The 27,558-nt window shown below is 37.8% G+C and overlaps 1 protein-coding gene and 1 pseudogene across 2 annotated transcripts in view; one reads left to right on the forward strand and one right to left on the reverse strand.

The window, feature by feature from the left end:
* The window catches only part of ARHGAP6 (Rho GTPase activating protein 6), a gene marked incomplete at its 5' end in the record, with an annotated part of 484,952 nt that overhangs the window by 374,140 nt on the left and 83,254 nt on the right, over positions 1–27,558 (reverse strand). The window lies entirely within an intron of this gene.
* On the forward strand, positions 19,205–20,609 carry LOC308414638 (uncharacterized protein C3orf38 homolog; annotated as a pseudogene). Its single transcript has one exon. The product of its transcript is annotated as an uncharacterized protein C3orf38 homolog (transcript).

The raw sequence follows: 27,558 nt of genomic DNA on the forward strand, positions 1-27,558 counted from the left end.
TGGTCAGAAAGAAATGCTAAGTGAGCAACTGAGAGCGTAAGATGATCTGATAATTAGAACCATGCATAGGTTGGTATTTCTAAGGGCTTTATAAACAATACCAAAGATGCCTGGGCACCACCTCCCAGAAAAAAAATTTAATTTAGTGTTTTGGGCTTCAGTTTGGGCCTAGAATTATTTTTAACCAGAAAATTCTATTTTAATACACAGTTCTCTGTTAAGTGATCTCATCTGGTGTTTAAACCATTTTTAAGATTAGAAAAGAAGTAAGCTGATAGGGGGAATAACTTGCCTAGAATTCTTTTAGTTTGCAGGCTAGTAATGTACAACTATCAAAAGTTCAGAACCAGTATTATCCATACAAAAGACTTTTTCTCAGATAAATAAATAAATAAGAGAGCTATAGAAAAATGTTCATAAAAATAAATATTTTGAAATAATATAATCAAGCTTAGTAACCCTTCCCTTCGTTCAGTTCTTGCTGGTAAGTGAAGAACACGAAAGATCTGTCTTCACAGAAAATTTAAAATATACAATACTATATTTTTTACCCTAGCCACCAGGCTGTGTATTTGATCCCCAGAAAATATCCATCAGACATAACTGAAAGTCTCTTTTCACAGACTGCTCCCCTGTTTCCCAACTCTCACCCCTAGCAACAGCCATTCTCCTCTATGCCCCAGTGAGTTGAATTTTTGAAGACTACATATAAGTGGAATCCTGTAGCATTGGTTTTTTTGTATCTGACTTTATTCACTTAGTTCAATGACCTGATTCATATTTCTTATCCACAATGCTTGCCTTCTTTTAAAGGCTGAGTATTTGCGATGGAATGCAAGTCTTTAAAGGTTAGATTATTGACAGTTTTGTGCATGTAATAGTTAGTCTATTTTACACCCTCATATCTCTCTCATCCCCTTCCAATTTCTGTAAACCCCCTTATTCTTCCCAAACTAGTTCCATTCAAATTTCATATCCCCTATCTTTATTCATCCTTCCTTCCTTCCTTCTTTCCTGCCTTCGCTCATCCTCTTTCTCTCTCTCTTTTTCTCCTGTCATCCTTCCCTGCTTCTTTGCTATGTTGCCTTGTGCAAATAGTCTCCGCTGTGGTGTATTCATGACTATATCACCCACATCATAGACAGAACACAGTGTTTCTTATCAATACTCCCTAACCCTCTGGTTCCCACAGGCCTTCCATTCCCTATCCTAAAATGGTCTCTGGGACTTGAAAAGGGTGGCATGGGTGTCCTATTTAAGGATGACCTCTCAGTGGTTGCTTTTGCTCAGAAATTTGAATAGTTGTAAGTTATTACTCGGCCAGTCCAAATGGCAGGATTTTTAATACTTTCACATTAACTCCAATATGAGAAATAAGATAAGGGAAACTGCCATAAAGTGATGCTTCTTGGACTATGATATGCACAAAACATCTAGGAATCTAACTGAAAACGATGATTATGATCCAATAGAACTCGCAGGGTCTGAGTTTCTGCTTTTCTTCAAATTTTGCTGAAATACCAAATGCTGCAGAGTTTCCAAATCTTACTTTCTCTGCCAAGGACCTGAAACAGAGGTGCTCGAAGTACTAGTCAGGGAACAATAAAGTTTTAAAGCTACCTGTTGTCACAGAGAACCTGAAAACCCTCATTTGAAAACTTTTGCTAAACTTTGACCTTGCTGGAATGACTACATGTGGAGTTTTGTGTTTAAAACAATAATAAAAAAAGATTATAGTAAATATATTATTACAGATAACTTATAAATAACTGTGTAGAAAAATATTCTTGTGACAGACATGCAAATTTAGAAACGGAAAGCACATATTATTAACCTGTTTATGTCCAGTACTTTGATGAAAGAATGCTTAGAAAATGTTGATTGAGTCTAAATGAATGTTTAACAGGCCAATTTTACATTGAAACACAACATTGTCATCTACAAAGTTCATAGTCAAGAACTACATATTCATATTACCAAAAAAAATCACACACGAAAATGTCATGTTTGAAGTATTTTTTATGTTGGGCTATAGTCTAAGGTATCCTCAGGTCATGGGTTGGACATGCCTGAATCATTAACCCAAAGCTGAAGTAGGAAGATTGCCATGGCTTCGAATACAGCTTAACTACATAGTGAATTCCCAGCCAGCCTAAGCCACAAACTTATCACACTGCTATACAAAAGGCATACCAGATGCATCTTCTGTAATGAATCATCTTGGCCTGGTTCATACCTACTGAAATACAATCTACCTTTCACTGCCCTTCCAGAGGACGTGGGTTCAATTCCCAGCACTCACATGGCAGCTTACAATTGTCTATAACTCCAAGATCTGATGCCCTCACCCATACATACATACATACATACATACATACATACATACATACATACATACATATATACAAAACACCAACACATGTAAAATAAGAAACACAAAAAAATCCAGCACTTTAAAAAAAAGAATCTGCTCTTGAAGAAGAGGATTAGTGTTCCTATTGCATGGTGCTCTAAATAAATTACTCTCAATTCCAACTGAATATGATGCCCACACCACAATCTAGACCCATCAGTTAGCACTCCTAAAGTGAGATCCCAGTAGCAGCAGTGTGTATCTCTCCCTGGCTGATTCAATGAGTATGCAAAACTGAGAAAACTAGGTTGGTGGATCTAACTGGTATATGAAGGTAAAGTGTCATCCAAGGAAGGCACTCACTAAACAGGCAGTAGAGAAAAGTTCTTTGGTAGATACTGAAAAATAAACAACAATAGCAGAATTACTTACTAGAAAGATGATTGGAGGAAGTATACTCATTATGCAGGGTAGAGATTAAACATAGAAAGAGATACTTAGGATCACAATACTGATCACAAGAATTGACTTCGTTTGGTGAATTTATTCTGTAAAATGACTAAAGAGCTGGTGTGGAGAGTTATTGGCACTGGCAACTGATGTCCAAGAGTTGCCTAAAATTTGAACCAGAAGGAGCCAGTGTAGTTTATCTTAATTTTAAACAAATTCTTTTGCAGAACTAAATAGATAAATACAGAAGACAAATACAAATGTCTGAAAGTGGGTGGTACAAACAACATGTCTGAAACTGGAGGAGGCCCAGACAACCGTCTTAGACAACATCACAGTTTTGTGATTGTGCCATGATAGGCAGGCATGTCTGTGAAACACAAGAGGATCCAGATGACAGTTTCAAAGTCAAAATAAAAAGTAAAGTATCAGTATTTCAATATGTATATTTTACTGGAAGATCTGCACTCAATGTCTCATAATGCCATTTTTATACTAATGGTTGGGAAATGAGAAAATTTTGTTAAGACTTTTTAACCTAATCATAAGAAGCATCACATTATATAAAGAGTCAAAGGAAAAGTTGTGGAAGAAAGAAAACTCATTATTAAGTCATGTCAATAACATTGTAATGAAATACCACCTAATCAACCTCTAAGTTCCACAGGTCAGAGTATGAACATTATGAGTAAATCATGTTTTCTCATCAAGTCCCCAGAAATTCCAAATCTGATGATATTAGGAAGTAAGGCTGAAACGAAGGAAGCATTAAGGTGGATCTTAACCCAATATTACTGGTATCCTTATAAAATATACAAGTTAGAACACAAAACCTCCCAAAGATGTAAGGGGAATGACATATGAAAATGAAGGAATTGTTTAGGGAGATAGATTTAAAAGCTAGCATACCATCATCCATCAGAAAGAGAGAAAAGATAATCAATGCTAGTGAAGATGTGAAGAAAAAAACACACATTTAGTCCACCGGAGGAAAGGTGAATTAGTATAGTAAATATGAAAAACTTAACTGCTATATAATCCGGTAATCCTGTTGCTCATAATATGCCCAAGGAAAATAAAATCACTATGATTGGTATAGTACTATTTACAAGAGTCAATATATGGAACCAACAGAAACCTCCATGAGTTGATTGGTATATGATAAAAATGTAATATCCGTCCACAGTGGACACTACTAGTCATGTAAATAACAATTCATCTCAAAATAAAGAAAGAGAATAACACAGAGGTCCAGAAAGCTTTCCACAAGATACATTAGCTTAAAAAACAAACAAACCAAGTTGGCAAGTAGAAAGGCTGAAACACACACACATGCACACTCACATGCACACACACACACACACACACACACACACACACACACACACACACCCTCATATACTTATACCGTATACAGAAATTCACCAGCCCAAAGTATCTACGTAGAACATTCTGGACCAACCAACAAAGATGCAGAGTCATTCCAGATAACCTGAAGATGACTTATAGGTCATTATTCTACTAAAACACCCCTGAGTATAAGTTACATGTGAAATTATACAACACAGCATTTTCACGAAAGCTGTTCCTTAAGCAAATGAGCCACAAAACTTGAGTTATCTAACACAACAACCCAGGTCTTTGCATAATAGGAGCCCTAGAGCTACTAAACTTTGTCTTTTGGTTCCAGCTTTCTTCTTCCCTTTGAAATGTATCTTTTGCAAGTAAACTGACTCTGCCTCTGTTTCTTTTGAAACTGTGTATCTCTGCTTCATTCTTTGTTCCAAGACACAAGATCCTGGAACCCCTCCAGCCATACCCACTGAACCCCTAGCATGGGTTACTATCAGATGTTGGTATGCTGAGTGAAAGTTGACAGGGCAAGGATCTTATATATACATGTAACACATATGGGCTATTTCACACAATCAAGGGGTAGAAATGTGATTATGATGGGCTAAGAATACAGGAAGAATTTGAGAGATGGTAGTCAAAAGGTATATAATGTTAGATAGTAGAATAATTTCAAGATATTTATGATGCATGCAATGACTATAGTTAAGAACAATGTATTGTGTGCTTGAAGATCTTGAACTGAATATAATTTAAATACTCTTAGCACAGGACAAAAAGGAAAAATTAACTATGTATGTTATTTAGCTTCATTTATTCATTTTACTGTGTATTTGGAATTTCAGATATAAAAAGCATATTTGCTATAAAATTAAGACAGTGGTTATTAGTTGAGACTATATTCAGTGAAGAAGGCTTTAAGAACATGTTTATTTAAAGTTTAAACAGAAAGAAGGATTGAAAGGTAGAAAATTCAATATTAAATGAATAAGAAAAAATACTTGTTCATATACATTTGCCTTAGAGATGGTGTTGGTTGGGGGGAGCTGTTTATTTAATTTTTTTTATTTCTGGAGTTTAATTTAATCAGGCTTAGTGCTAACACAAAACATACATGGCATGTTAGGTTAATTTTTTTATTGAACAACTTTATTTTAAAAAAACAAAGATAAATGTACAGATTTTTAAGCATTTTTGCATAAAAGTATACGAATGCATTTTTGTCAGTGCTTGTTTTTTTTTAAAGGTTTGAAAGTGTGCATTAAGATCTTACTAGTTACAATGAGCATAAAGTACATGTAAAACAGGATGTAACCCGGAATTAGTCAAAGTTTTCTTGGTGTGTAAGAATTAAGCAAAATGGTTTTTTCTTTTCTTTTTTTTTTTTTTTCTTTTCTTTTCTTGCTGTTTGTTTAATCTTAAGACAAAGTCTGAAGGAACCTCAAGCCACTAACCTTGAAGTCACTAATACCTTAAAGTATCCTCTTGATTCCACCTCTGCAGTTTTTGAGATTGAAGAAATAACACAGAGCCCTGCATTGTTTTGCAGGTTGCTGGAGACTGAACCCAGGACATCTTGAATGCTAGACAAGCACTCTTCCAACGAGTTGCAACCATAGATCTCAAATATTTGTAGAGAAAAATATAGGCCAAGAGTGAGATCCCAGAACCAATAGTAACAGTTTTTTCCCATTAGAAATGCAGAGAATTTACAAGCCTGAAGCAATTCACCAAGTTACTAGAGCCTAGAATGGGTTCCCAAATTCGGGGGAGAGAGGGACAGAATAGAGAATGAGTCAGTGTGGGGTGGGGAAAAGGAGGAAGGATCCAAATGGATGAATAAGGAAAGGAAGAACAAGAAGATCAACATGTATTGTGCAACTAGTTCCTGAAAAAAATGTGTCAGCAAGTCACCAGCCAGCAGCAACTGGCAAGGAACTTGCCTCCATCCTCTGGGTAAGGGAGGCAGTGACACCCACTGAGCTGAAGGTAAATATCAACATTGATTTAACCATTTCAGAAAGGTTCATCAAAGCATCATGTTTATAACATGCACCATATTCAAGCACTCCCACAAATACACCAAACTATAATCTAACCAGGATAGCTTGAATGGAATCAGCGAACAGTTGCTTGTAATAGTTATTCTCTTTCATCTTTTGAAGTTCAGGATTTGCTTCTTTTTATAGAGAACCTGCATTTCATCAAAAGCAGAAAAAAATATTCTGGCTTTTATAGCCTTTTTGGTATTTTGTCTTTGGTGTTATTTGTGTGAATAACGCAAGGCGAACTTGCATTCTCTGAATGGAGAAAGAATTGTTCTTGTCTACTCTTCCCAAAGATATTTAATGCACAAGAGGGCACTCTGTGTGATGACATTCCAACAAAGCAAGATTGGAAAGAAAGAATCTGAAAACGGGTGAGACAACGCCAGGAAGAAGCATCCCATTAAACTGTTCCTTTTAGATAGCATAGCAACAAACATGCATCAACTGAACAACCACCACGAGCATGAATCTGGGCTGATCTCCACTTAGGATAAGAATCAGATAGAATTCATGTCCTACATAGCTCTTGACAATCCACTGGGTGATGAGAAGGCAGGATAGATTGGAAGGAAAACACTGGAAATACAAGCCAGACCTGGAAGCATGTCTTGTAGAGGTAGAAACAATGCATTGATTCCATTCCAAGTTAAGGATCTTGGAGAATAACAGAAGAAAAGAAAGGTATTAACCTCAGGATGTGATCCCTTAGTGACAGTGAGTCAGGGTCCACAAAGGGCACGTACAGAAATAAGGCAAAGCATGAAAATATGTCAAAGGAAAAGGAAGGATGCAGGAGGGGTGGGAAGGAAAGAGGCGCTTCTCTGAGAAGTGAATCAATACTGAAGTGTAGGCTAAAGGAAATAAAGGTGAGAGCCTCCCTGATGTTCTTGGGGAAAGACTCCAGGGAGATAGATGACCATGTTCAGAAACCCTGACGGAAGGAGCATGGCAAGAAAAGCAAATCAGTGAAGAGAGGTGTTATCCTAGCTGAGAAGGGGCAGAGGACACAGGCCAGAGCAAGAAATGCTGGTTATACTGAGGAAACAGAAGCCAACAGTGGGGTGTTGGAGAAGAGGGTCGGTGTCCCCTGTGTTACAACTTAAGTGGATAACATTGATGTTCACTGTACTGTCAGTAAGCCTCTTAATATCCTTGTTTCTGTGCTAAATACTAGGCACAGAAAAAAGTAAGAGTCAGACTTCTTCATTACTATCGTTCATATCATTAAAATCACTGGTACCTGGGGCGGGAGAGATTGCTCAGTGGTTAAGAGTACTGGCATCCCTCCCACGGGGCCAGGGTTCAGTTCCCAGCACCCATACTCAAATATTTTCATTCACCTCCAGTTGCAGGAAATCTGACACCTTCTTCTGGCCTCCTTAGGCCCTGCATGCATGTGGTGCACAGACATAAGTGCACGCAAAACATCCGCATTCATACACATAAAGCACAAATGAATAAATAGTTTTAAATTACTTTTAAAAGAACATTAGCAGCTATGTAAATATCTTCAACGCCATAGTCACCACCATCACCGCGACCATTTTCAAAATGTTGCTATTTTCAACATGACCTATGTTCCAAGTAGCGTCTTGAGGAGTAAGCCATGATCCAAAACCATTTTCTTCTAAAGGAGAGCTGTGCATATGCAATCAGTCAGGAGAATGAATATCTAATTTCTGAGCAGTTGCCATGGCTTGCAAGGCAACCTGACCTATGAAAGGAGCTCCTTCCCAGAGCTGTTGATAACTCCCTATTGGGTCAAGCTATTGGAGTTAATTATGTTAAGATCTGATTATGAGGTTGTGCTTATTTGGTGGAATTTTAATTTTAGAACCTGAAATTCTTCTTCCAATATATAAATGATTTCACTACCATTGTCTCTGGCACTTTTAGTGCATCCTATTTATTGTTTCTTGTGTGACTATCACCCTGCTCACTGGGTTCTAAAATTCAAAAGGGTTTCATCCATATCCGTAGCCTCATCATTTGCTCAGTAATTTCAATTCTCACTGAAGTAAGTTGCCATTCTCTCTCTCTCCCTCTCTCTCTCTCTCTCTCTCTCTCTCTCTCTCTCTCTCTCTCTCACACACACACACACACACACACACACACACACACACAGTAAATATATTTTTTACCATCAGGCATTGGTAAGGAAGGGTACAAAGATATTGTAATACTAAGGCAACATAAGGTGCTGAAAATGGACTTCTTGATCATTAACAAAGAGGGCTGGAATGAGGAAGAGGAGAGATTGGTAACTGAAAAGTGGCTCCTTCCAAGAAGGTAATACCTATGTTACTCAGTTGACAGCTCTCTTTATAAATCCTACCACCCAAGTCAAAGTCCTTTCTGGCAGATGATCAAAGTTTTCCAGACAGTATGACAGCTATGAATAGAACGCAGCATGAACACAACATTACTCATGATGAGAACGATGGCAGTCCCAACACAGCAACAGAAATAATATGCTAAAAGTTTGTATGGGTTGCAAATGGCTCCAAAATCCTGCGAGATTAACAAAATCCCTTAAATTGCAAGTTTCTTTTTATTTTTACTGAAAAGATTTTTTTAAGGCACAATGAAAAATTCCATGAAAAAGAGGTATTATAGGAGCTGACTCATAAACAGTATCATTTCAAAACCAGTCCCTTTTAAATATAAGGGGAGGGGCACTGCCTCTCTCCAACAATGAGCCTCATGAGTCATTTCAGTTTTAATTATCATGAAAAACCCTGAAAGTATAAGGAACTTGATCCAGCAATTGTTGTCATGGCAAGGAGCATCACCATGCCACTTCTACATAGAATAAATATCACAGATGCCACAACATAAAGTAGGACTTTGGAATCAAATCCCAAGAAAGAGAGCTTCTCATCTAGAACCTGTCAACAAAACCCAAGCTAACTTTGGAACATGCCCCAATCTTCAACATACACTGTTAATAGGACTTCTAATGACTTGTATAGATAGAAAATAGCCTAGATCAGTGCTCGACTTTCTAAATTTCCCCAGACAGAAGAGGAGGGTAGACCCAACACAAGATATGCTCACTGACCGAGTTAGACTGGATGGAGCTACCATTCACAAGGCCCCATGCTCCATAACATTCAGTGCCAAAATTAAAATCCAAGCAATCTGCCTGGGAAATGATGAAACCTGACCATCATGGTGCTTTAGAGGGGGCCCCAGCTTGACCTTGAGGCATTATTTATTATTGGCGTTTGCTTACTTCCCCCCACCCCAAAGCCTGTAGTTTATCCATAACATCTGGGCTTCATCATTGACTGGAAAGCATGAGAGTCTTAGTGCTGAGTGAGGGAATGGAAACAGAAAAGGATGTCGGAAGATTGTCAACAGGCATCCAGACACTGCCAAATGTCATGTTCTTTTCCAAGGAACATTCAGGATGCAAATAAAAATCATATAACACTTCTCTTTGGCAAAGAAATGGGCAGAATTTGCTTTTTTTTTTTTTTTGTTTTCTTTTCTCTTGGTTTGAACTGGATCTGGGCTGCAGAGAATTGGGAAGACATTATCAAATATCCTTACCCGTCTAAGATAAGGGCATTTTTCTTTTCACTTGAGTTTGAAAAACAGACATTGTCTCCACTCTCATGAAGATGTTCCTCCACTTCCTACCTTAGAGATTTCTGGAGGAAAATAACATAAATCTCTCTACCTGGCTTGGGGATTTATCAGGACATGTCATTCTTGATCTTGCTGACTGTCGGCTGACCCCAAAGATCATCCCAGCCAAAGTGACAGGAGATTGCAGGTGGCATTAGGTCCTCCAGCAGCAGCTACTGGAGAACATCAGAGTCCTACATCCTGCCTTAGCAGTCTCTATCTCATGGGCCCTTGGTGCTCTCTATTTGTATGGAAGAATGAAGTAATGCTACTGGTATCACTCAAGTCCTCTTGGTCCCTCATGAGGAAGCCCCGTTCTTCTCTGTTGTCTCTGTATTACTGCAGTTGGTTTAAAAGGATTTGAGAGCTTAACATCATGGTACCTGCTAAGTGTACCCTCTGCATACACAGAATGCTTTCTTTTTAATCCAACTTTTTTTGAAACTTTATTTTCCCTATGCTGGCAAACCTTTCTTGTCCCTCAACATAATGTTCTCCCACAACAATCTCTCTCACCCCCTCACTCTTTGTAATCACTGATTTATTTATCTGTGTCAACCACTGGCTGACACTTTCTTTGTTTTGATTTTGTTCCCTTTTTTCAACAGCAGAGAAATTCCTTCACTTTTGTATGCCTAGGCTTAAAGAGAACTGGTGTTCATTTACTGAACAATCTGTATTAGAAGGTCAGATCCATCCAGCAACCATATGTGTTCTTAAGATGCTAAGCGTTAGCTAATTTTAGAATCTACATTCTGGAAAGTAATAATAGAAACTCCTCCACAATTTCAGAAAAGAAGGCACCAAATCCCCAAAAGCTGGAGATAAAACACTGTAATCACTAAAGAAGGGCTGAGCAGATATTTTTGCAAAACCTTAATGTAGTCACTATTTTGATTCTTATGATTCCTGTCTATTCAACTGTGTAAGTCTACTATTGTACTTAGTGCAGCAACAAAGCGCAGGATTATGTCTGAAACAACAACAACAACAACAAAAACAACAGTAATTTCCCCAAACAGTGAGATGCATTCAGCCTCTGACCCTCTAATCAAAAATTTTAATTTAAAATAATCTCCCTTTGTGTCTAATGAAAATGGTTGTACTGTCCACTGAGAGCCAGGACTCATAAGTAGAGTCACACAAAGGTGAAAGCTTGTGTGGGACACTTTTCAGTGGCTATTCAGGAGGAAACACTCAACCTTCAGAAAACCAAATAACACTGGAACTATGAGCTACCTAGTTTACTGGGAGGCCTTGACTTTAGTAGTCAAACAGGTGGGTCATAGGGCAGCTTGAAAAATTGTCAGCGTGGAAGTTGAAAAGAACACATAAGTAACAACACTCACCCTGTTCCATTATCTAACTTTCGTCTTTGTTCTCTGTACTTAAAAATACAGTCAAAGAACCATCCTTGGATCAAAATTTAAAAGTAACAAGTAGATTGCTCTTAAATTTAGTCATTTTCCATTTACCACAGCCTTTTATATCATTGTCTTTTCAAAGCTTCTTGTTGTTTGGCATTCTTTTCTCAGAAAATAGCCCATCAATCACTCAACAAGTATCTCTTAAACATTTCCTGCAAGCTAGCCACTGTGCTAGGAGCTGTGACGATGCTTCTTAAAATTGTCTGATCATCCAGAGAGTGGTCACCTCTGGGTTACTGTCTATTTGTGTAACTAACATTTTGTTGGCTCACACCCATGTCCATTCACTTATGTATTATATGTGGCTACTTTACATAACGTGCAAAGAATCCAGTAGTTCACACAACAACAACAACAAAAAGTGTTTGTCAATGCTTGGTCCAAAGTAAAGAACCCAAAGCAACATAAATGCTGATCAATTGGGGGACAGGTTAGATTAATTAAGTAATCACTACTCTACAACTGATTTCCACATTTTTAAAAAAAAAGATTACTATGAAGTCCTTTCCAAAAAAAAAATCCAGAGATGAATACACATAACCAAGGATATGAAACCATCTTTAACACATGCTAAGTGTAAGAAATTATATACACATAACTGGTCAGAGAGACTAAGTGACCATATGGTGCCCAGCCACAACTGATCCATCTATAACTCCTACACCTATGGCTCAGGGACCATAAAGGAAAAAAAGGACAAAAGTTTTGTAAAACCCAGGGAAGTAGAAAGTTTTGGGTAGGATTTTATCTCCTGGAAATGTCAGAGAAGCCATATTTTGAAGCCTCATCACTGTATATAGCTAAACAAGATTGTAACAAGGATATAGACCTTGTTCCAATAGATATAACCAATAGACATGCTGACACGGAAGAGGGAAATCTAATGGGGCCTCAACACCATACAAAAAAGTAGAAATAACTAAAGACTGCTCAGAGTGGGATAACACGCCAATTGTTCATATAATTCCAAATGATCAGCCCTGAAATTACATATGCAAGTAACATTATGCATACGGCATACGGAGAAGGTTGGAAGGTTGTACTTATATATTTAAGAATATACATGGTGTGTGTGTGTGTGTGTGTGTGTGTGTGTGTGTGTGTGTGTTCAAAAAAATAAATAAATAAAGACCATGAAAGAGCAAAAAGTTGCATAGCAAGGGTTGAGGAGCGAAGAGGGAAAGAAAAGGAAGAATGATGTAATTATATTGTAATTTCAAAATTTTAAATATTTTAAAAAGAAATTATATACATATTGTACACTATATTTATTGGGTATACACAGAAGGCCAATCATCCATCATAAGACAGTAGATACAGAAAGAGTCATGAATGTGTTTAAATGCAGATGACATCACAGAAATGCAAAGGCATAAAAGATATTAGTATTATTTTTTCTCTCTGGGTAAGTAAATTGGGACACAGAGGACTGAAATTGGAGCAACAGCTTTAACAGAATCATGAATCCTTGGACCACTGGAATCTATTATGGTGCGCATATATGATCTATTCCATATTAGTTAGTATAGAATAATTTTAAAATCCACATATTAAATTAAGTATAGCTTTTGCCTGAAAGGGACTAAAATTCTGTTGGCCAACTAAGGCTTTCTGCTACCTCTAAACAAGAGTAGACTAGCAACTTCCCTATCCAGCACCATTTTATGTCAAAGAGGAAAAGCTGTAGGATATCAGAAATTGACATATATCTCTACAATCACACATAGCCATTCAATAACCAGATTTGAGTGAAGGACAGTGGCACCCCCTCAAAGGGCAAGAAATATAAGTCTAGCACTGAAGCTACAGCAACCAGCAACACAAGAAGTCCAGGAGCATGTGAAGGAAGTGCTGACTCTGTTCATCAGCCCCATGAAAATCATGGCTCCACCACTAAGTGCTTAGGAGGAGAAGAAATCAAGGGCAAATTGAAAACATTACTTCATCACAAAGCTGATCTATACACAAAGGATAAGGATATATAACAATAAAATGAGTATCAACCACATTGGGAAAACTGTGTGTGTGTGTGTGTGTGTGTGTGTGTGTGTGTGTGTGTGTGTCTGGGTGTGTGTTTCTGGGTGTCTGTGTGTGTGCGCACATGACAGAAATTGGGTAAAATGAAAATGGACTTTCAAAGCTGTCTATATAACATAGTCCTTTGTGGAATGATCTTCAGATATGCATTAGTAGTCTATGAAACTTGAGTCCAGAAATTTTTAATGGAAGTGGAATTATCAATCCATAAAGATTTTAAAAAATATTTTTATTAATTTCTTAAAAATTTTATAAAAATGAATTATTGGTTATAGTCACTCCTAATTCCTCCTAGGTTTACCTTTACCTCTCTAACCTCCCCCAATTTTGGATTCTTTTTTTTTCTAAATCACCCACTAATCCAGGAGAGATTTCTACAATCCTGCTATGTTATCGCTGATATCTAAAAGGCAATGATCTCACACTAAACAGGTCATGTCATAGTGTCATTAATGGGAGTCATTTCTTTACAAAATGAAAACATCATTTCTGGAATGTTAAGACACAACTAACATTAGAGTAAGGGTTTTGTTTGTTTGTTTGTTTTGTTTTTGTTTTTTCTAATAAAGCAAACTTCCAAATTTAGGGTTGTTTCATATTTTTATTCCCACAAAAGAAATGATCACTTTAAGGCATCTAGCTAGAAATCTCAAAGCAGAGTAGCAAGCACTAACCCAGACTCATTTCAAAGTGAAATCCCTTCTTTGTTGTCATTCCAAGACCAAGAGCGACCTTCCCTCTGGCTCCCACCTTTGAAATGCAATGTCACTGGCTATTTTGAGAATAAGCAAATCTAATTACTCAAGACTTTTGCAAACTCACGAAGCCCAAGACAAGTTAATACCTTTATGTTAATTCTAATCACTTTCTATTTTTGTCATTTTATTATTTTGAACATGTGCCAGCTGTTATATTTCTAATTTAATCACCTAGTGGTGAAAAAAAAATCCCTTGCCATGTGTGTAGGACTTACTTTTGCTTTGAGGAGAAAAATCCCCAAGAAATAAAGGTTGTTGTGTAAAATAACATAGAGCACTTGGAATAAATGTACAAGTAGGGGCACATATTAATACCAGTTTGTAAAAGCCTTGAGTTGTAGAAAAATGAAAATAAAATATACTTGTTTGAAAACTCATAATAAAACCAAAATTTATGTTGAATAAATTCATTTGAAATAATTAGCATTTTCAATATTAAAATTCATCGAAGGCATAAACTATCAACTGTAACTATTGAGTTACATGTTGGGATATCTACTTATAAAAGAATATAAAGGATCACAATTTAATAATGATTTTCGAGTTCATCTACATAAATAACTTAGACAAGACAGCAGCCGCAATGGAAGCATTTCCTGAAAAAAAGAAAACAAAACACAAAAAAACAAACAAAAAACAACTGAGGATGTCACCAACACACATCTGTACAACTATAAGGCCTTATCTTCTGACCAGTCAGTAAGATGCTACTAGGAGCAAAAACACAAGCCAGAAAAGCACATTTATGAAAAGACAAGAAACATTTATAGTAATTAATACTTCTTCATTACTAGCAGTTCCTAAATTTGCTGCACAACTGAGATCTACAAGGAACTGGTATGAATTTGTGTTTCTGTTTACATTTTAAATTAAGTCAAAGTTCAATTCTGGAACACACACTAACACTTTTGGTCTCTCCTAGAATGTGAAACATAATCCCTTTGATAAGATGTTGTTGATTAACAGAGTGATCTCATGTTGATTTTGTTTTCCATAATAGATCTTTTGTAGTAGTCTTGTTTTTTTGGATTTGTCGTATTTTTATTGGCCCCAATGGCCTGCAGCATTGTGGGTTAAAGGTCGTAAAGAGTTAGATGCAGCCAACAAGTTTATTCTCTTATAAAACACTTTGGAAACATTAAAATTCATATAAAGTTGTAAACGTACCTATATTCTAAGAAAACAATAGACCACATTGTGACAGTCAGAATATGTTTGTATTTAAAGCAATGAAGCGACATTCACAGTACTTGGTCAACAGTGTTGTCAACTTGAAATCTAGAATCACCTGGGAGTTGAGGCTCTTCTCTAGGCATGCTTCTGTGGTATTATCTTGGGATTGAGGTAGGAAGACCCAGTGGTACCATTCCCTCAGTGGACTCCTGGAGTGAATGTATGAAGAGTGGGAGCAGAGCTTCAGTGCACACTCATAGCTCTCTGCTTTCCAGTAGTGAATGCAATGTAACCTGTTGCCCCAAGCTCCTGCCACCTTGACTTTCTTGCAATGAGGGTCTCTACCCTCATGCGGTCAATTTCATGTATGCTTTAAGCTTCCAGCCTTGTATTCCAGCCAAAAGCACAAGCGTTTGGAAGTAAACATTTTCACTCAGATGGCAAACAGAAGATGCCACTGCAAACAAATCTAACAATGGTTCTATCATTTCTGGCCAGGTCCCATGCCTAGTTTGGTAGAGCAGATGTCCAAAAATAACTTTGTGGGTAATCCTCTCTTCCTCCTGAGGGCTTCTTCCATGTCTGTGTCTAGAGGAGTAGCCTTACTCCTTGATCTACAGGAGCAGAGAAAACACCCAGCCAACCAACTCAGGCACTGACTACTTTTATTCTCTGAGAAAAATCTCAGAGCCAAACAATGCTATTATTATGTTTAGATATGATGGAACCTCCAAAAGGCTCATGTGTTAGAAGTATTGTTGCCAGGTGGTAATTTGAGGTTTCAGAATGTTTGAAGGACAAGAATACATCACATAGAAGGGGTTCATGAGGGTCTGTCACCCCAAGTCTGTTCTCTCTCTCTCTCTCTCTCTCTCTCTCTCTCTCTCTCTCTCTCTCTCTCTCTCTCTCTCTCTCTCTCTCTCTCTCCTACAAGTCTACTACAAGTCCATATCACCATGATATCATAAACTATTTGTGGAACCTCAAAACTAAGATAGCCCTTTTCTTCTTTAAGTTGTTTACATTATCTGTTTTGTCTGTGATAAGAAATGTAACTGGAGATATGTAAAACAGCTATGTATAGTAAAATCAAGGTTGCCCAAACTTCCTAGTAAATCTGTATTATAAGGGTCCACAATTTGAGGATCTGCCAAAAATGATACCCCAGACTCAAATAGGATTTGCCAAAGAATGATACCCCAGACTCAAATAATATGTAAACACAAAGAGTGTTTTCTTCTGCAGACATCCAGCGTCCTGGGGTCTCCCATTATCAAGATAGAGAGAGAACCAAGTCACCTCACAGGCCTGGCATTCTGGTGACCTTTATCTTGTTGCATCTCTAGAGACATTCATTTACCAGGATGGAGGAGACAGGAGAGTACTGGAAACTGTTGCTGGGGAGGTCTGGAAACTGTTGCTGAGGAAGTAGCTGAATATGTCTGGAAACTGCTGCTGACTCATTGTCCTTGCCTCAGGCCAGGTGGCAGGGCAGCTTCTGGGGCCTGGACTTTCGGAGACTTGCCCAGTTCTTGGAAATACAGTTATGGTTCATCTCCTGAACTGCCTATTTGAAGCCTGTCATGGAGTCAGCCTAGCCTTCTAAGTATATAGCAAAGTTCCCCATCTCCTCTTACTTTATATCAACAACTAAAACTATTAATAGGAATTATCACACCTATCTATCACTACTAAGAGAATTAGCCTAGGTTTCATCTTAATTTTATCTACTCCCATGTTGCCGTTTTTTCCCTGATTTGTATCAGCAATGTTCTCTTAGTAAACCTAATGTCCTTCGGTTTTTAGTTTCCTTGAATACTCCAATTTCAGACAGTGTCTTAGTTACTTCTCTATTGCTGTGATAAAGCATTAAGACAAATGCAACTTATAAACGAAAGTGTTTGGTGTGATGCTTATGGCTTCAGAGCATTAACCCATGAACATCCTAGCTATGAACATAGTAGCAAAAACAGCTAAGATCCCACAACTTGATCCAAAATACAAAGTAGAAGAAGAGGCATTGAGAATTGTCTGAGTCTTTTTGAAACCTCAAAGCTTACTTCCAATGACACACTTCCTCCCATCTTGCCAAATTTCTCAATCTTCCCAAATAGTTCTACCTACTAGAGACCAAGCATTCAAGCATATGAACTTGTGGGGCCATTGTCAGTCAAACCAGCACAAATATATTAGAGATAGATGTTGACCTAAGTACTCATGACAATGTACCCAGGATCTAGGGAACTACATTCTCTATACCGTTTCTCAACACAGTTCAAGATAAGACCATGTACATGAAATACATTCACAGGCAAAAGATGATGCAAAGCAGGTGCATGTGTTTTGGCAGATGGCTAATGGGAGGTGTATTTCAGTGGTGTTAAATACAGCACAGAGCTAAGGGATCCTGCTGAGCTGTCCTGCTGTCTTCCTTGATTTCTGAATACTAATTTCTCTCCTCTGAAATTCTTCACTAAGTCTTTTCTACTAAGTCTCTTTTCTAAAAACACCCATTTTTTTTCATATTCTCAAATAATTCTTGGTCTGTATACAATATCTTAGTCATAATTCAGGCTACAGAAGCAACTCAGCTGCCAAAGTCAGAGAGACTGAGTTCAATATCAGGGATGGTAGCTGTCCAAAGGGACACTGACTCAGAGCTGTATATTATAGGCAAGAAAAGCAGACATGTTGGAACACATCTGCCATCCCAGCACCTGGGAGGCTGAGGTAAGAAGGTCACGGGTCCCAGACCAGCCTGGGCTACATAATCAATTTTAGGCCAGCCTAGTTACACTGCTTTAAAGGGGTTCTTCCACTGGAGAATGCCATCCGGAGTATAGGAGAGCTGCTTTCGGCTCTGACTCACAAGTGTTTATCACTCTGACAGTGATAGTACATAGACTCTGGTTATTGTCTTTTATTTTATAAGAACATGGTGATTCAACAGATCTAGATTCAAGCCATATCTGAGATCTGTAGCACTAATTCTCAAGCACCCAACACCCTACAGTTTTGTTAATCTACACGGCATGCTTCCCTTGGAAATCCCACTCCTCTTCTTTGTTCCTTTTGCAAACTCTTGATCATCTCATTGAAACTTGTGTTACAATTTCTTTTAATCAAAGCATGATGAATATGCCAAAGAGAAATATTTTTAAATTAGCCAGAAGCTGGACATGGTGGATATAATGCTACAATACCTGTAATTCTAGCTGTCAAGATTGAGGCTAGACCAGGAAACTCTCTAAGCACACACACACACACACACACACACACACACACACAGTGTCTGGGTCTGTTAAAAGCTATACAGTGCGTACAAGCATACAGACTTACCCCAGAATCATCATAATAAAGACACTATGAAATGGGACAGTTAGTTACCAAGCTGCCTTTATCACTGATGAAGACTGCTTTTATGGCCATTATTTTTGCTGCCCACCTGGAACTTTCCATTGTCAGAGGGTAAAGACCCCTACGAGGTGGAATTTTCTAGAGAACAGAGGATGCTAAGGGTAAACTTGGGAGACATTGGGTATACCTCTTAGGCATATCTATTACAAATTAAATTTCAAAAAGGGCTCAGAAAAAAAATCTATCAATATCAGACCAAATAACTTGAGTCTATGGCACAAACAATATGTAATATGTCTGGGTCTCTTAACAGCTATTGCTGTCCAAAGCCTGTTTGAGATATTTCATTCAGGAATGTATTAAGTAGAGATGTGGACTTGGATCAGTCAGTAAAATGCTTACTGTAAAAGCATAAGAACCTGAGATCAAATCTCTAGTACTTCTGTAAAAGCTGGGCATCATGGCATACATCTATAATCCTGCTGGGGATTCCAAGTCAGAAAGATCCCTGGAGTTTGTTGATCAGCCAGTATATTCAAATTAGAAAGCTCCAGGTTGAGCAAGAGTCCACATCTCAAAGATAAGAGGATACAAGGTGCCCGCCAGCCAGCGGGCTGTGAGGGTGACATTGGGGTCGTCAACCTCTGCCCCCTTTCCTGGGGGCAATATGTTGGGGCTCAGTCACTTAAAGTTGGAGGGCTGCCAAGACCTACTTGGCATGCTGGACAATAAGGAGATCATGGCCCTTTGTGACACTGTCACCAACCACCTGGTGCAGCATATGGACTGCCAAGATGCTATCCGCACAGTATTAGTGTATAGCCAAAATGTAGAAGAACTTCCGAGGCACAGAAAAGTTCACCGAGAAGTCATATTTAGGTATTTGGCAACACAAGGGCTGCTTGTACCTCCAACTACTGAAAAACACAATCTTATTCAGTAGGTTACTGGGAAAAAAAAAAGTCACCAAAACTGAAGGAGACAGCAGAGCCAGTTACAAAGACAGCAGACACCCAACTCTTTGATCAGCAGGCAAAGGAAGATAAATAAGTTGAGAAGGTTGATTTTCGTCATTTAGGAGAAGAATTCTGTCCCTGGTTCTTTGAACTTCTTAATTCTCAGAATCCTTTTCTGGACCACCTCAAGATGAATGGGGCCCACAGCACTTCTGGCATGATGTCAAGCTTAGCTTTTATTATAACACCTCAGAACAGGACATGACAGACTACCATGGAGCAGAGATTGTGAGCCTTCGCTTACTGTTATTAGTGAAAGAGGAATTTCTTCTTCTCAGTCCCAACCTTGATTCTCAAGGACTAAAATGTGTATCTTCTCCTCATGGATTAGTTATGGTTGGAGTTGCAGGGACTCTCCACCGTGGAAATTCTTGTTTGGGCATATTTGAACAAAGTTTTGGACTTATCCGTAGCCCTTTTGTGGAAAATACTTGGAAAATCAAATTTAGCAACCTGAGAATTGTTGGAGGAAGTTCCCTCGCTCCTGGATCATCACTGAAGCCGTCTCTAACATTTGAACAGAGTGATCTGGAGGCTTTTTATAATGTAATTACTGTGTGTAATAGCCCCAAAGTAAGACCCAATGTAAGGCAGATATTGGATAGTGGGACTGGAGACCCGGCTTTATGTAGTGGAGATGAAACATTGTTGAACAAAAGGGAAATGGATTTGCCTAACCCTCTAAAGCATTGAGCGCTGTGCCTCAGCCTGGAGAAGCTGCACCAACACAACACTGACCATCTCTAAGCCACCGCAGATGTGAAAATCGACATGTTTTAGCTGAAATACCATTGTGGTCTACAGACTACTGTGAACACTTGCTATTTCTATTTGAATTACAGCAAATGTTCTGCAAACTCATTGCGGTCCACCCAATAAACCCCACTTAAATGTTGTAGATGCCTGTGTGCCTTAGAAACTTTAGGTAATATTTTCATTTTATTTAGTGGCTAGCCTGCTAATCTCTACACTGTTAGGTGGCAGAGGTTAATATTCATCATCTTTTATAAATGCTTCTCACTAAAGTGTTGTCAAGAGAAAACAACATTTTAAAGATGTTTAGTATAATAAAGTCTTAAGATACAAGTAAAGGACTTGTTCAAAAAGTCCAAGAATTTGGCCCAGGAAGAAAAACTTAGCTGCCCCTTTGACACTTCTTTTTTAAATTACCTGTTCTAGTCTAAGCAAATATCTCAAAATCTGCACTACTTTTCTGAATTATTTTGGGCAATAAATATTGTTTTCAACACACAAAAAAATAAGAGGATAGGAGCTGAAGAAATGTATCATTAGTTATGAGTGCTTACTGCTTTTGCCAGTGACCAAGCATTGGTTCTCAGCATCCATATTAATAGGCACGACTACCTATAAGCCTATAGCTCTAGGGGATGGAATGCTATCTTCTAGCCTGTGTAGCTTTCCATCATGAACATGGTACGCATAATAAGGTGAAGAATGATTGAGGAAGATATCCAATATTGAGCCCTTGACACTACATGCATGTACACAGACATGAACACATATCTCTGGCCTATATACACACTAAAGTATATATTTTGTACACAAATACCATTGACTCTTCATATTTAAAAGTTCTATACTACTAAATTCATTGTACCAAAAATAGAAAACATTTTTTAATTGCAGCTATAGTGAATAGGATTTTTATTTTCTCATTACTTCCTAAAGAATACCATGTAACCATAGCTTATATAGCATTTATACCTGGACAATTATAGAATGAAAGAATATCTAAAGCACCAGGAGAATGTGTGCAGGCTAGGTGCATATACCACACAATTTGTTATGCAGAGCTTAGAACACAAGAGTACATGTCCCTAAGCATTCTAGAATTAATCCACTACAGATATAAGGAGAAGTTGTAGTTGGAAATTCTCAGAGGACTGAGAGAAATTACAACATTTTATCTTAGTGGAGATGTAAAGATTAGGTCTCCTGGATCCTGAAACAATTTAATGATATAAAATGAATAAGCATGAGTTTAAAAACATACAACTGTCATGCCACATAAATTTATAATTCAACTTATTGACTCAAAGCTTTTATTGAACTAGTGGTTTGAAAATACAGTAACAGAAATATGAGAGATGGCTTGTTAATGGATTCAGAGCTTTCCATAAAAGTAAAAACCAATTTGCTGACTTATTAGAAATGGAAGCTATAGCAAACATGGTGACAGGTAAGGAGAGGGAAGATGTCCAGTGATAGAGCTTAAAACTAAATGGAATTTATCAATAGACTGATTTTCTGCAGGGAACCCTGAGCTGAGTTATACAATAAGTCATTTTAAAAAATACAGATCAGGGTGTCTCCAGACCATGTTTAACTTACATTAAGCATTACATTCTTACACCTAGTTGGAAGAGAAAGCAAGGCTGTTAACCTATAATATACAGAAGCAAACTCAAAACAAAGAATTTTTGGTCTCAACTTTCCTAATGCTGCAACCCATTAATAAGTCCCTCATGTAGCAGTGACCCACAACCAGAAAGTTATTTTTATTGCTACTCTATAATTGTAATGTTGCTGGTATTCTGAATTGTAATGTAAATATCTGATCTGCAGATGGTCCTAGGCAACCCCTGGGAAATGATCATTTGACAGCCAAAGCTGTGGAGAGCCACAGATTGAAAGACAGTGATCTGGAATCGCCCAAGATAGAAGATTCTGGGGATGTCTGCCCAGGAGTTTATATGTTAGGTCAAATGAAGTGGGAAGGCTCAATCTGACTATGGGCAATGTCATCTAAAGTTGGGGTCCTGGACTATATAAAACAGTGAAGTGAATACCAACATTTCTCTCTCTCTACTTCTGCCTTCAAATAGAATGTTGGCAATGCTGTCTCCACCCTTGCTGCCCTAACTTCTCTGCCATGATGAACTGTATGCTCAAACCAGGAGCCAAAATAGACGTCTACTTCATTAAGTTATTATTGTCTGGTATTTTGTCATAGCAATGCATACAGTAACTAATAGTCTTTAATGTCAGAAGGTATCGTTGGGCAAGTCAAAGTTATTTGAAAAAATCTCCTCATAAACTCAATATTATATACAGTGAATATATGCCAAGAATGTGTTCTTATGTCTAGTTTCTGATTTAATAACATATATAATTTCTGTAAGGTAATCCTCAAAAACAAAAATAAAACTTCCAACTCTAAAGTCAACTGAGAATTTAGGAAGAGGTCTTTGGCAATCCAGTGGGTGTACCCATAAGGCGTTTTTCTCTTCCTAGCCCTTCCCCTCTTCAAGTTTAGGTAATTCTCCTTTTGTGGAGAGCTTTAGTCTCAGCCAGCAGACTTTACCCTTTTGTCTAGTTTTGGAGTTTCCCTTTGCCATAACGTTTTATGAGGGAAAGAGGCCTCAAGCCTCAGTGTCTTTCTCACATTCAGAGAGGAAAGGAGGCACAGGGCCCTGTTGTGCAGCCCAAGAATGGTTTTGCCTGGGGAAGGAACCAAAAGCTCCCCATGAAAATGATATAAGATGGAATAAATCAATAAAATCAGAGAAAAAAATAAGCTCTTTGCTACCCACCCTAATAGTTTGTATTCAGGAATGAAAGGTACACACACTCAGCCTCTATTTTAATATGCCTTAAACAGCTCAATGGTTGGCCACTTTCAAACCTCCTAGTGTCTAGCATACTCTCCCCTCTGCTATTCCTGCATTATTACTTATTAAAATGTATATTCTATCTTGGTCTCTATGGACACAGTCCTGTAGCCCTCATGGGCCATGTTCCCAACTGTTACATGTTGTCAGTGTCTCTGTGTCTCTGCCCTACACTCAAGCTGGGAACTTCTCCTTTCCTGGCAATGGCAATTTTCCCTTCTTCTCTTTCCCGTGGTTCCCTTGCCCAGGAAATCTAAAGCCAGCCTCTGTCTCTCAGCCCAGCCATTGGTTGCTGATACTTTATTTATCAATTAGAGCCAACTGGGAGCAGATGTGCGGGTTTCTGTGTGATGTGGTAAACCAAATTAATCCAAATAGCATTAGAACGAATCCACACCACATTTATCTATGACTTCTATGGAAGGTGGAGTGAATGGAGATAAGCAGCTCCTTGGCTTCTTCTGATTACATTTTCTGCCCTAACTCAGCTCTAGGGATGCCCATAGTTTCTTGAGATTCTACTGTCTGAAGAAAGGCATGGAGAATGTCCTTGGTACCTCTGACCTTTCATACCTCTTCATTCAATTTTCTGCTTATCCAACCTAAGGCTTTTCTGCTTCCTTCCATAGAGGACCCAGCAGGCATTTTGGTTGGCTTCCACAAAGCCTTCCTTCCGTGGCATTTCTTTTTCTCACACTTAAAAAGCTGGCTTGGTAGAAGCATAGGAATGTGGTGAAATGCAAAAAGAGAAAAGCTCTAAATAAAATGCAGAGGCAAAAAAAAATCACCTAAAAATAAATTTCTGGTTAGTATCATAATTCAGTCTGGAGGGAAATTAACCATGTGTTTGAGACCTTCTAATAATGGATTTTAACAAAGAGGAAAGAGGAAATAAAGAAGAAAGCTCTGAAGGTGACTTTGAGTGTCATAAACAACACATGCAAACTAGACATGCCTATTTTATTGACTGAATCAGAATCAAACTGACAGTCCTTACATTATAGGAGGAGCAAAGAAAAAATGTACCCTCCTCATTTATTTCTGAGTCTCCGCAAAAGTATGCTATTAACTAATGCACAAGTGATATTTTATAAACCGATACAAGTTAAAAGCAATATCAGAGGAAAATTATGTGTTCACTTGGAATAATTAAAATGATTTATCTTTATGTTGTAAATATAAATTTTAAAATATTTGATTCTATGTTAGTAGATAACATCTGTCTGAGGTAGTCAGAGATGACAACCACATGATGATAATTGCTGTTGATAGCAATGGGACCTATTAGTAACTACTGAGGACTTCCAGAAGCTGAAGCAGGAACATTGTCACAAGCTCAAATCTAGGCTAAGCACCTGGGCTACATACATATATACAATGTATACATTGATAAGTAAATAGATAATCAGTTGATGAATCAATCAATTAATAGATAAATAGATCCCAAGACATACAAAGATGAATAGATGGATGGATGGATGGATGGATGGATGGATGGATGGATGGATGGAAGGAGGGAAGGAGGGAAGGAGGGATGGATATGGATGTGGATGCGGATGTTTGTATGTAGGTATGGATAATGGATAGTGGGATAGATAGGTGGATAGATGGATGCATGAGTGGCTGGACATAGAAATATTGTATGATCATAGTGCTCAGATATTATGATAGTGTTATTATTTTGTTCTCCCAATTAAACCCTTCCATAGTGATGAAACTAAAGTTTGGTAAATCAGAATTTGTCTTCCTAGAACACACTCATACTCTGGTGGTAGCATTTTAGAAAGAGCTAGCATGATTTTGATCCATAATTTTAAAATATGAAGCCTATAATTTTAATGTAAGTTATTTAACTTATATGTCTTTCTAAGTGTTGAATGTGTGTTGCCTTTAGTCTTTAGGTTAAAACTTAGAGATGGAAAAAAGTAAAGTCTCAAAGACAGAGTCATGGATTTGAGGGAATTGCTTAGGCCCCTTTTTGGCCCCTTAGTCACTCCTACTATGTAAGGATTGACCAGAGACTATTCCTCAGGAGATATTAGCTCTGCCTACACTTTCCAGCAGGAACTTTATCCTCTTCATTTCTGAAGTTTGAGGAATTCATATTTCTGTTGTTCATAAAGTAGTCTGCAGCATTCTCCTAGAGTATTAAAAATGGGCTAATGCATGCTTCTAGGTTAGGAACTGGGGTTGGTCTTTTGTTTTAGGACATTATTTGGGGGTAAGTTCAAGCACTCATTTTTTTTCTTCTTGTAGATTAATAATTTGCTAGATAGAAAGCATAGATTGTGATGCCAGGTAAATCTCGGCTTTGCTTCTCTATAGCTGCACTCATTCAATTCACCTAGTTACTGTAGCACCAAAACTCTTAAGATGGTCTCCAATGCTTCCCATCCCATAATTAGTAAACCAATTAAGTGCTGATCAAGATGCTGCTGTTAAACTTCAGACTATAAAGAGTATCTAGTTGGGCCTATTGTATTCATTTGACCTTTTAAAAAAAAGACATCAGACCATCAGACAGATTGGAAGGATGAGAATGATTTTAAGAAGCATGGCTGTCTTTGAATATGGCAAGGCTATGAGCTCAAAGATGTTGGTAGCCCCTAAAAGATGAGAAAGACATGCAGGCAATTACCAACAAGGGAACAGGAACCACATTTGTACAGTCATAAGAAACTCAGTCTTGCTATCAATCTGAATGTACTTGGAAGTACACTTCTCACTACTACCACCAAGAGCCTCCATCACAGAATATACACTTTACACTTGTGATTTTCCATTACCAAATTAGCAATCAAAATCAAACATATTTAGAATTTTTATGTTTGTTTCTCAATAAACAAGCAGAATATAATAGTCCTCTATATTGATCTCTTCTATGTCTGAAGATTCAACAAACATGAACCATCGCTATTTTTAAATAGTATATATCCCAGGGCTGGGGGGTGGTTAAGGCATGAAGACCTAAGTTTGAATCCTACCACCAACAGAAAATGTTGAACATGGTATCGAAAACCCGTAATCCTAGTGGTGGGAGTTAGTAACAAGAGGATCCCTGGGGCATACTGTCTAGCTTTCCATCCAAGCAGTGAGTTCCAAGGTCAATGAGAGATTCTGTCTCTCAGAAAAGTTGGAGGGCAATAAAAATGACACCTGATATCAATTTCTGAATATCAATTTCTGGCCTCCACATATGCACACATGCATAAAACTCACAAACACATGCTTGCATTTAAAAATAACGGCTTCAAAATATGTGCAGACTTTTTCTTTCTATCATTATTGCTTAAACAATAGAGTATACTGGATATCTGCATAGTATTCATATTCTATTAATTATTATAAGAGGTCTATACCTGATCGAAATCATGAAGAGTATATATGCAGCTTATGTGCAAATACTATGTCACTTTGTAAAAAGGATTTTAGCATCCAAAGATTTTTGTATCTTTTGGAATATTGGGTCAGTCTCTAATGGAGTCCAGGGAATAACTGAAATTTTTAGAGTTAACAAAGGATTAAGCAATGATGATTAAATAGAATTTTCTATAATATATTAGTTTAACACAGAGAATAATGTCCATACCTGTCATTAAGAAATTTGGAAGCAAAGTTTGAGAGTAATTTGATTGTATCTTCAGTGCAGACATGAAAGTAACATTAAATCAAGAGCCAATTATAAGTCTGATTTATAGTTTAAATACAAATTGATAAAGTAGGAATGAAATAAAAATAAAGATATATTACTCCAAGCTTTTATAAAAGTGCCAAATGCTGCTTTTAAGCTATAGAGTAGGAGAGACATTGTCTTATATGAGCAATGTTAAGATCAAGTAATACTGGGACTGGTAGTACATGCAGGCCTGTTATTACAAGAGGCCACAGCAGGGAGATTGCAGGGGAATTGCATGTTTAAGGCCCGAATGAACTAGTGTAACTTGATGGTTAACCTGGAGCAAATTAATGAGACCCCATCTCAAAAGAGAAAGTAAAAAGAGGCCTAGGGATATAGCTCATTTATAGAGTACTTGCCCAGTTTATGCAAGACTTTGATTTTGATCCCCATTACCACCGGAAAGAATGAGGTTAATAGCAGTAGTAAAGTCCTGTAAATTAAGGGCTAATATGAATTATCACAAGAAGACAACGGCAGTGGGCAACCAAGTTTCTTTGAAGAAAATAATTCTTCCCATTTGGCCATACATTTTCAGCTAAAAGGAACTCTTGAATTTATTTTCCATTTTAACCCACATAGTAGTGGGAGAGAAGGCCAACTGCTGATGACCAAGAAATGGTCCTAAGGTGAGATCCATTGTTC

This window comes from Micromys minutus (assembly GCF_963924665.1).
Source record: "Micromys minutus genome assembly, chromosome: X".
NCBI lineage: Eukaryota > Metazoa > Chordata > Mammalia > Rodentia > Muridae > Micromys > Micromys minutus.